Source organism: Ascaphus truei, chromosome 2 (genome assembly GCF_040206685.1).
Source record: "Ascaphus truei isolate aAscTru1 chromosome 2, aAscTru1.hap1, whole genome shotgun sequence".
Classification (NCBI taxonomy): domain Eukaryota; kingdom Metazoa; phylum Chordata; class Amphibia; order Anura; family Ascaphidae; genus Ascaphus; species Ascaphus truei.
Genome location: NC_134484.1, coordinates 80,818,947 through 80,828,947, shown reverse-complemented (window position 1 = coordinate 80,828,947; position 10,001 = coordinate 80,818,947).

Genomic DNA, 10,001 nt, shown 5'->3' with positions numbered 1-10,001 from the left:
TATTTGTCTGAACTCTGTGCCCAGGACATACTTGAAAACGAGAGGTAACTCTCAATGTATTACTTCCTGGTAAAATATTTTATAAATTAGGGTTGGTTCTAATCAGGAGCTCAGTCACTGGAAGCTTTACAAATTTAGTCTTGGTCCCAAATACCATTGTTACAATCTTGTCAGTGTTTAAAAACAGTTTGTTTTGGGAAATCCAGTTTTGGAGTCTCAAAAAGTCAGACTGAAGTATGTGTTGAAGGTCAGAGAGGCTATGGCTGTGTGCATATAGGATTGTGTCATCTGCATACATGTGTATTGAGGCTTCCTTACAAGCTGTGGGAAGATCATTAATGAACACTGAGAAGAGTAGGGGCCCAGAACAGAGCCTTGCGGGACACCACAGGTGATATCCAGGGGGTTGGAGTTAGAGGCTGAGATGGACACATGTTGGGATCTTCCTGATAGGTAGGACTGAAACCAGTTTAAAGCATGCTTCCCTATTCCAGAGCTCTGGAGTTTGTTAAGCAGGATAGCATGATCAACTGTATCAAAAGCCTTTGCAAAATCTAGGAATACTGCACCAGTGAGTTGTCCCCGTTCCATATAATCAGCCCCGAAAACAATATATAAACTTTTTGCATAATACAATAAAAACAAATATTGGGAAAATTTGCTAGCTGGCCACTTTTGTGTTACAAAAGGGCTTATAAACCTACAGTACCACTAGACTGCATTCATTGCCCTTTCCAACCAAAAGGCTAAACTTTATGTAGTATCATTGGCACCAAATCAGTTAATTATAAACTAAAAAACACTTTCCCCATCTACAAAAAGGTTTTCCATGATCTTCAGACTCAATGACCCCCTGGAATTACTTCATAAATATAATTAAATTGCCTCAATTGAGGTCTAATCCAGGGCCTGATAGCCTATCTCCACCCTATGCCTTTCGTGTCCCTAGTTGAGCCATATTCATAGCATGTCTGCATTTTTTGGATAGCGTCGGGCACCTTGTTGAGGATTCCTCCACGTCGCCATTGGAGTCCCCACAGTTCCCTTGTGCCTTCTCACTGTCATTTCCACCTGGGTTGAGCTCAGCTGAGGTCATACAGACACAGGGCTTCACTGCAGAGATGTGTCATGCCTTCTCCTGGTTGCATTTTGGGACTCCAGCCAAGTAGCTTTCCCCACCTGTGAGCAGGTTTTATACACTGCGATTTTACTACTTATGTTAGTGAGTGTGCATTTTTAAGGTTACTCCAGCCTAGCATTTGTAATAAACTGTATTACACTATGGGTTATACACTTCTGGATAGATAGATCGTCAGATACATATAGATACAATTATACATATATAGTTAAATTAACTATTTTGTAATTTTAGCAACTTTTTTTAATAGAGGAAGAGAACTTGCAGAGCCAATTTAATTTGATAATTTTGTTGTAATGTTCAATGATTACGGAATTGCTGTATGGTGGTGGCAGTGTGCATTGTGATGCCTATGTAGAAGATTCTGATATATTTCTCACGCAGAGAATTTTCTACAGATAGATACAGGTATATTGGAATTTTTGAAAAGTATTTTTTAGCTTGTTTGATATATTTAAGTTATTTAAAAATGTACTGGGCAAATGTATTTAGCAGGAACTAGTCAATCATAAATTATGTCACGCGTTGATTGTCAAAGCCCCAAACGTGCAAATCTCCTCTTGTGTGATTTATTTTAGTTAAATCCATAGCCTTCAGTACTTTAGGACTTTGAAAACACTGTATTCAAATGGATTTTTCTCAGAGATTTGTAAATTGCAGGATCCCAATTGTACAAAACAAGAGAAAAGTGGTAAAAAATACATTCAAATTGGTCGCTAATAAAATAAATGAAATACCATATGTTTTACTGTAAAACTAATGTTAAATGGCTGAATGACATTATTCATCTTATTTACTGTATGCTGCACAATATTAATTTTATATGGATTATTCATGTTATCATAATGAATATATTATGTGCCAAGATATTCCACAGTTCTGTAAAAAAAAAAAAAGGGTTCCAAAGACAATACCATGAAAAACATACAGAAGTGAGGAAAAGTATCTGTTGAATAGCATTGTAGGAAGAATGGGTACTGTACTTTTATAGTGAAAATCTGATAACTTCCACTGATATTCAGCAGTATGGGAGCACTTTGAGGTAGCGGGTTATACTAGTTTTTCAGGGTTATTGCCTCGGTGAAGGAGAGCTGCGAGGTGTCACAGGAGGGTATTAATTCCATATAGATGATACAGTACTTTTGTACATGGAAGTTGTCAAATCTGAGCAGGAGAAGTACATGTGCAAAAGAGCCACAACGTGGAGGGGGAAAGGACGAGAGGGCGAGAGGGCGAGAGGGCGAGAGGGCGAGAGAGCAGTCTGTATTTCTCAGTCTGTATTTCTCAGTCTTGTGAAATGAAAACATTATTTGTGAAATGTTTCCAGAATAAATGAGGCCCATACTTCGTTACAACTGAAAGATGAATAACCCTTAATAAAGTCTCTACTGATAACATCATCACATTCACTGACTGCAAGAAGATAGATGAATAAGCTTATTGATTTTTAGCACACAAACAAATGTGTGGGTACAATTTTCTACCAGGTTTGGAAATTGATGTCTCATAAATGGATCGATTTTTTCATCAAAATGTGACAATAAACTCTCTTTTATTTAATTGGGCCAGACCTTGGCTATATCAATGGGGACAAAATCTGATATAATGGTGCATGCACACCAGATTGTTCATTGAGCACAGAACCAAATGTTGCATTTTCCTCTCTTTCACCCCTTTTCTGATTGCTTCTATATTGCCTTTCACATTGTCAGAACATTTATAACACTTCCTAAAAATACTGTAGTTGCATAACTCATATTCTTTACATTTGGGTCTCCCAAACATCACTTGCTAGGCTTAAACTACAGTTTCCAATTTTCTGTATATATACACAGGTTCTTAATACTCACTGCTATTTTTAATCTTATAGCATATTGAATGTAAGAAGTGCTACGGTACTTGTTTGTGTTAGTTGAACAGCTTACTTTTGTCATCTGATATCAAGACAAATAATAATAATAGCATGTTATTGTATAGCGCTGCTAGTTTTACGTAGCACTTTACAGAGACGTTTTGCAGACACAGTCCCTGCCCCATGGAGATTACAATCTGTTTTTTTTGTGTCTGAGGAACAGGGAGATAAAGTGACTTGCCCAAGGTCACAAGGAGCTGATACCAGGAATTGAACCGGGTTCCCCTGCATCAAACTCAGTGCCAGTCAGTGTCATTACTCACTGAGCCACTACTTCAGCCTAAGACTGAGTGTTTATGGATTTCTTGATGAATGTGGAGATTCAGGAAGAAGATAAAATGAGTTAAATGTGTTGGGGAGAACGATATAGGAATACACGTAGACAGAAGACTAAGCAATAATGTGGGCAGTAGCTGGAAAGGATACCAGGATATTATAATGAATAAATGCAGTATAGAGGAAAGGAAACAGAGCATAAACCACACCTTGAATATGGAGTACAGTTTGGGCACCTGGTCTAACCATAAAAAAAAAGACATTACTGAATACCTGTAGAAAAAAAGTGCAATCTTGTAGGGGACATAATTAATTTACAAATCTATCCCAAGCCAGTGCAAGGATCTTTCAAGAGCTTTTCATCACAGGGACAGTACAAATGGCACAGGGTTATCCCTTGAGAATAAAGGAAGGGAAATTTAATTTGCAGTATAGTAAGAGCAGCCAAATTAAGAGTTTACGACACGTGGAGACTGTGAAGGCAGATACAGTAGATATCTAAGAATTGATTAGACATCTTTTTGGAATGGAAAGGTATAAAAGGAATATATAACTCATAAATATAGGATGGGCATATGGCGAATTAGAATTTAGAGGTGGAACTCAGTAGATAAACAAATGTAGCATACAACTTTGATCCCATAATAGCACACAATGTACTGGTATAACTTAGAGTATCACAGCTTCCATAGGAATTAATAGTAATGTTGGCTATAATATCACTGCATATACTGCAGTATGCCACAGCAAATACAAATTAAGCCTGCTACGTCTCTGTCTATTTCACCTACTCTGCTATGTTTGTATGTTATCTGGTGCTGATACTTGTAAAGAATGTTGTTCAATACAGTACAGCATATTGAAGAAAATACTAGGATAAACAAAACAAGGAAAAACCAGACCGGCAGAAAAATCACAATAGAAAGCGGCATTGACCATCATAACATCAATAGTATATAAAGATTTGTGTAAACAATATTTGAACCAGCAATACTTGTTTGTCACTCTAAAATCTCTAATACAGGAGCAGGAGATGAAATGCCTAGAGGCATTTGGTCCACAGATAATATTGTAGCTTGGTAAGGAAATAGCTTTGTAATGAATTGCTTGTTAATTAAGCAGCTGTTGGTTTAGTCTATTTCCAGCATGAATAGTAAATGGCAATACAGTATATCATCTCTTATGTAAGACTAACGGTGCAATCTCTATTCGATTTGAAACCTTTGATTCTAATAATTCCTGTATGGTGTACGTGTATAACAACTCATACTTTAAGGGAGAATATATCAAATTAGACCAATGTACAGGATTAATCACTATTATTAAAAATACATCTATCCGTCTCTTTCGATTTCTTTCACCATCACCTAAAAAACCTGGTTGTAGAAGATTCACTATGAGGTAAATTGTACAACTTTTATATGCAGACGTGATGTTTGATCTATAAATTTAAGATATGACAGGAATGGTAGAAGTACAGTAAATACAGTCACTAGATAAGACAAAAAATTAAATCGAAAAGAACATTTTATTTAATATTTTTTTTTAAATAATGGAATAGATCTATCTGTCGTGGGAGACAAGGAAGAATACACCAGGGATCAACTCGCCAGACAGAACTACAGAGTTAATAAAAGGGAATTGATTGAAAACCAAGATCCAAAACTGTCAATACAGAAATACACAGTCGCAACTGGGGAATTTTCTGCAGGTCTAGGTGCAGGGACCTCTATCAGGAGATTTCCCCATACTGTTCCCACACACTGGCCCACAGGAATTGGGTTGGACCTGCACCTTATGCCTGGAACTGGCATATCAACAGCAATATCTTCGGGTGCCGTTCAATAACCTCTTCACTTTCATCTGACTCGGGGCCTCCTCCCCAACTTTTATACCCCATGGCATAACAAAGATACATTTAGGGGAGGGCCAAAGCCAGCTGCCTGCAATATTACTTAGCCTCTGATAGGTGGGTTTTACTGCAACATTAAAAGAGTAACATGAAAAAAGTTGCATGGAAAGGTCACTGGCCGTTTGCAACATTTCCAGCTGAAGACAAAATGTACCCCTGGTCCCTGAAGTGCTGGAATCATGCTACATAATACATAGATATCCGTAACATAATACAAATGTATTATGGACTGGTAGGGGTAAAGGCTTAGCCTTTATTAAAAGCAGTCACATCTATCCCTACGTCACACTATCTTATTACCGTAAAGTAAACGAAGCTTGGTTGATACGTAAACATTTTTTTATTGACCAAACTTTGAGGGTAATTTCTAGCACGACTACAAAAATATAATTTATCATGAAGGCTATAAAGTGATGTAGCTAATGTTTTCGCTATCCATTCACAAAGCTGTTCAATAATTTACTAAAACCTATAATATAAACATAATAACTTTGATACAAATACGGCCTTGTTTAAATGGTAGCACTTGTACATCTCACTTTTCAATTTTTTTGTCTACTTTTGCATTTTAGACTGAAAAGGATTTTGCAATTGTGTATATCTGAATATTTTGGTGGAATAATATTTCCTCTCGCTGATAAATGGTCTTGTTTTGTATACTGTATATACGTTTTCTGATTTCTGATTTCAACCATGCACTTTATAATTGTTTAGTTAGGGTGGAGGTGTGACAACACTATTTATGGTTTCTTAAGGGTTTTGTCTAGCGATGCAACTTTTTTTTTCAATGTAAGAAATAATTAATAAATTCATTGTCATTATTAGTATTAAGGTTTTCTTGAGTGCACTTCTTTTTCTCAGTCTGTTTCTCCCTTTTTTTTCTTTATTTGAATTTTATTAGTCTTTGAAAATTGCAGCACCACACTTATTCCCAGATTAGGGCGAGGGTTCAATTTCCTCTTTTCTTTTAACCTGTTGCGGGCTCCTGTTTTTCCTTTTTTTTTTTTAATACCCATTTAAAAGGTACAGATGTTTTAATATATGTTAGATCATTCATCTTTCACCTCATAGCCAGTCAAATTACTGTAAATTATTTTGAACTGATAGAGAGGGGGGAGAGTCTCAGTGCAGGTGTGCTCTCTACAGCGGTCCAGGGTGCCTCCCTGAATTAGAGAGTCCTGACACTGCTGTCAAGCAGGCTTTTAAACCCTGTTAGTGAGCCAGCTGGAAGCAGGGTTGCCACCTTCGACTGAAGGCCAACCCAGAAATTTTATTTATTTTTAAAATATAGCACTTACCTCTGGCGTCATCCCGACATCCTCTGGTGTCCTCCCGGCATCTTACCCCTGCAACTCTCTTCAATATGGCTGTGCGGCGTCAAATGACGCTGCGTTGCCATGAAAATGGGACGCTATGTGTTGTCACAACGTCACGCAGCGTCAAGTTGCCATGACAACGTGGCACCACATCAGGTCGTGATGGCACATAGTGTCTCGTTGTCATACCAATGGGTGTCACGTGATGTGCTTACATCACGTGGCATTCCTGTTGAGATGGCAACGCGGTGCCATTTGATGCCATGCAGCCATGTTGCCAGTAGTTACAAGGGGAGATGCCGGTTGCCACCACCCGGAGGTTTACCAGGTAAACCTGTAGCCCAGAGATACGTGGTCAAAACTTGTGGTCTCCGGGTGAAACCCGGAGTGGTGGCAACCGTGGCTGGAAGCGTTTTTATTACCTCAGTCTGTTCTCCTGCTGAGATTAACCAGCTCCCTGCCGAACTCAGTAGCTAGAGATAGCTTTTCCAGTAAAGCCATTAGGCAGGGAAAACACCCTGTCACAGGTATATATACAGCTAGATTATTTTTGAAGTAGTCCTGTGTCCCAGTCACCCCAGTGTAATTGGTGTGGTATGGATAGCTGCTTAGTAAATCTCCCCCTTAGAGGCTTATTCTATATAATCGGCCAATCGGTCAATGTTCAGACAAAATTAACCTGATCTTCCACTTCGGTGGATATAGAATTAGCCCCTTCTTCTGATATTTGAATTCTCTGATCCAATAAATGATAGACACATTGTAATGAAAATTGTAAATCAGATAACATTTTAAAACTGGGATATCCTAACCCCGAGCTCTTAAGTGCTGAAACATGAGTTTCACATAAATTATGCATTTAAATGTGGGTTCTTTATATTTATAGGGTGAAGGGCACAATGTTCTGAGAGTAATATTGCCCTTTATCAGTTACTGTGTTAACATTCCTAAGCTATGAACATCTATGATCATTCAAGTACTCAAAATGTAAATGACCTAAAATGACGTCAGCAGGCTTTTATTGAGCAAACGTCTCTTAGCAGATTCTAGCACATGACTAAAATAGTACTAGCATAATATAATTTCTGGAGACTACGAAGTGTCCCTAATCTTTTCAGTATCTATACATAAAGTTGTCCAATAATTTACTAAGACGTAATATAAAATGTTCTCTTCAATATGTGTTACTCTCGTAGTTTTTATATAGATGCTGCCCTATTTAAAGGTACAGATGTTTTAGTATACAGTATGTTAGACCATTCATCTTTACATCACAGCCAGTAACATTACGTAGTTAAATTTAGTTGAACTGAAATGTATTTGGGGTACATCATCAATTGTAAATGTTGATCTGCAACATTATTGTGACTATACAGTTTTTTACACTTTACAGTTTGTGGCGTCAAGTGGCTATTGTCTATTTGTTGGAGATTCAGATTTCGTCAGTGCCTCCAACATTTTGACGGAGACGTCATCAGTGGCGTCTTGAGGAATGATCACATGATCGCAATGTGCCAGAGTTCCTTTGGCACTGAATGGGTTAAATTTTCATTTTTGTTATATTTTGAAATATTTTTATAGGCGGATTTTTTTTGGAGATAGACTTGCAATTCAGCAGTGTCTCTGTCTCTAGTTGTATATTTATCCCCTCAAACCTCCTGCCAAAGAAATTAGGGAGACGCGCTTGTTCTGAAAAAGGAGCATATCGGATGTACCCTATTAGATATGCTAATGGTTATGCAAAGTAAATTTGAGTCCCACTCTTCATTTCTAGAATGATTTCCACATAGAGTTGACAAGCCTAAGGCACCTAGCGATGGGAATGGTATACTGGTGTCAGACCCAACAGGACAAGAAGCCACAACCACTGATTTTCTAGAAAACAGCTCTAGCAGTGTGAGAAAAACCAGTTGCTGGGTAGCATCACTGCCCCATAATACTGTGTTTATTATAGAAATGTCTTGACAGTAAACAAGAACAGTCATACTAAATGTCCCCTTTCTTTATATTTTTAACTTGCAGATGCAAAGACAATTTCCATGGAGATAATGAGTGAACCCAACCCAAACCTGACCCATCTCCCTCACTCATTCTCAGACCGAGCTCATTCCACCTACCATCAACTTCAATCACCATGGCACCCAACTCACTCAACCTCAGACCGCGCTCACATCACTTGCATCAATCTCAAGCAGCCTCGCACCCATCTCACTCAACCACGGATGGAGCTCACCCAACCACGGATGGAGCTCACCCAATCTCGGATTGAGATTACCCCTATATCTAGCATCAACCTCAAGTTCACCCTACTGGGGACTGGGCACACTGCACTTGAGAACCAGCTATCCTCTGCTTTGGACCCAGCGTGCCGCTCTTCAGACCCACCTGACCTGACATCCAGTGGACCCCACTGCAGACTTTGTTCAGGGATAGCATGGCATTTTCAAATAGGTTTTTGTTTGACTATTGTGTGTGACTGCATGCCTTGCACATCTGTTGCCAGATCTGCACTGATTGTGCACAGGTGAGCGGGACCAGTGAATGGACTCACTGGGAAAAAATGGACCTTATGCATGTTACAGAGCATGAACCATATGGATGTCCTCCCTGGTTTACCTGTCCTTGTGTGTGCAGCAATAAAAGCCTTTCTCTTCCATTTGGGTTCGCTTGCGCTGATTATCGTCATACTGCAGTGGCTCCGGATATCTCTTCCTTTTCATATCGATGGATGCCCTCAATTCGCTTAAGGATAAACTAATGCTTCAACCTCAAGCAACCTCACAGCCAGCTTATTCAACCTAGGATGGAGCTTTCCCAACCAATATTTGAGAGAACCACATATGGAGGAAGCATCTTCTGCCCCCCATGTGCATCAAAGCAACCTTCATGATATCACCAGATCACATGTATCATGATGGAGCTATGAATAGCATGTATGTACAAACGGGTTGCTAGACAACCAAATGCCATAGGCTAGTTAAACCCACATAGATTCATATTGCACAGCAAATAGGTTAATACCTACCTACCTGTATACACATAGCCATGAGAGAACAGTACAGAGGAGAAATAGAACAACATATTAACATAATGGTAGCTGAGTGCACAATTTAAGACAAACTGTGCTAGACCTATATGAAAAGAAAAAATATGTTTCTCAATAAATATATAAATCCTAATGAGTGGAACTTTGTCACTAAGTCTAAAACATAGTAACATAAGTAAACATATGAAAAATGAGAATAGTGAAAATTGAGAGATTTGACACCCTAACCATAGTGCCTTTTGTACTCTAGTGTGGTGTTTTACAGAGGACAAATATTGTACATTTCTTCTATACTCTATTTTTTATATGCATCATTATTGTTCATTGTATCATGGTTTATAAAAAACGACAACTTTTATGTGCAGATATAATTTTTCAAAGAGTGCTGGATATCCATCTAC